This window comes from Lycium barbarum, chromosome 9 (genome assembly GCF_019175385.1).
Source record: "Lycium barbarum isolate Lr01 chromosome 9, ASM1917538v2, whole genome shotgun sequence".
Classification (NCBI taxonomy): Eukaryota; Viridiplantae; Streptophyta; class Magnoliopsida; order Solanales; family Solanaceae; genus Lycium; species Lycium barbarum.
In genome coordinates, this window is record NC_083345.1 from 10,520,917 (window position 1) to 10,522,073 (window position 1,157).

Below are 1,157 nucleotides of genomic sequence, written 5' to 3' on the forward strand. Positions count from 1 at the left end.
TTTTTAAGGCAATGTCAATTAGAATTATAATTTCACTAATTTACCTTATTAATTATTTGATCTCCATTTAATATTATTTTTTCTTTTATGATATTAATCTCTTTTCACATTTATTAGAGTAAGGAAAAAATCAAAAAGTAATTAAACTCTATCTTATTTTAATATATAAGTATTTTACGTATGTTGTTGTACAATAATTTCATTTGCTCCCACTAATGAGTTGATACGCATGTGACAATGAATCCATCATTATTGATTTAATGAGATACTTTGAAAATTACATGAATATTGTTAATTTTTTAATATGGGATGCACTTTTTTTTTTTTTGATATTTTTTGTTTTTTTATTATGGGATTCACTTTTTTTTTATATTGCTTGATTTTGTTAATATGCGGTTCACCTTTTTTTTTCCGTGAGTTTGGAGATGGTGGGTTCCACTTTTTTTTTTTAATTAGTAGGTGTTTAGTATGGGGCCCACACTTTTTTTTTTAATGATGGACGGACGACGAAGCATGGATGCAAACCCATGCTTCTATATAGTTTAAATTAAATGTGGCACTCCTCCCTCTCAAAAAAATTAGTCTTGACTAGGAACTATGGTCGACTAAATTAATGTTTGGAGTGGAATTTGGACATAGAATATTTAACAATTTTTAAATAAAAATTATCTATTTAGAAGGGTAACTACTTACACAAATAACTATAGCTTAGGAGCTTCTAACTATAGCTATTTTTTTTTTAATTTATAATTCGTAGCTACATTTAAGCAATTCGCGTGTATTTGAGTGTATTTGAATACACTGTTTGGTTGTATATATCCAACCTTATCTGATTTAGCGTTTAGTTGATTGTATTTGAATACATGTAATCTTAATATCTCTAAATACATGTTTATTCAAATTGATTGTATTCCAGTGCATTTAAATACACGACGGAACTGTGTATTTTACTGTATTGATATATCCTTATGTTTTGGCTGTATATGAATATTCGAGCTCTAATCAGCAAGGTCTCCACTAGCGTCGCAAAGTTGAATTTATTTCAACAAAATTTCATATGCAAAATTTCAAATACACTGTATTTACTCGAAAAATTGTATACAAACATATGTATATAGATCATTCAAACAAAACATACAATCAAATACATCTAGTTT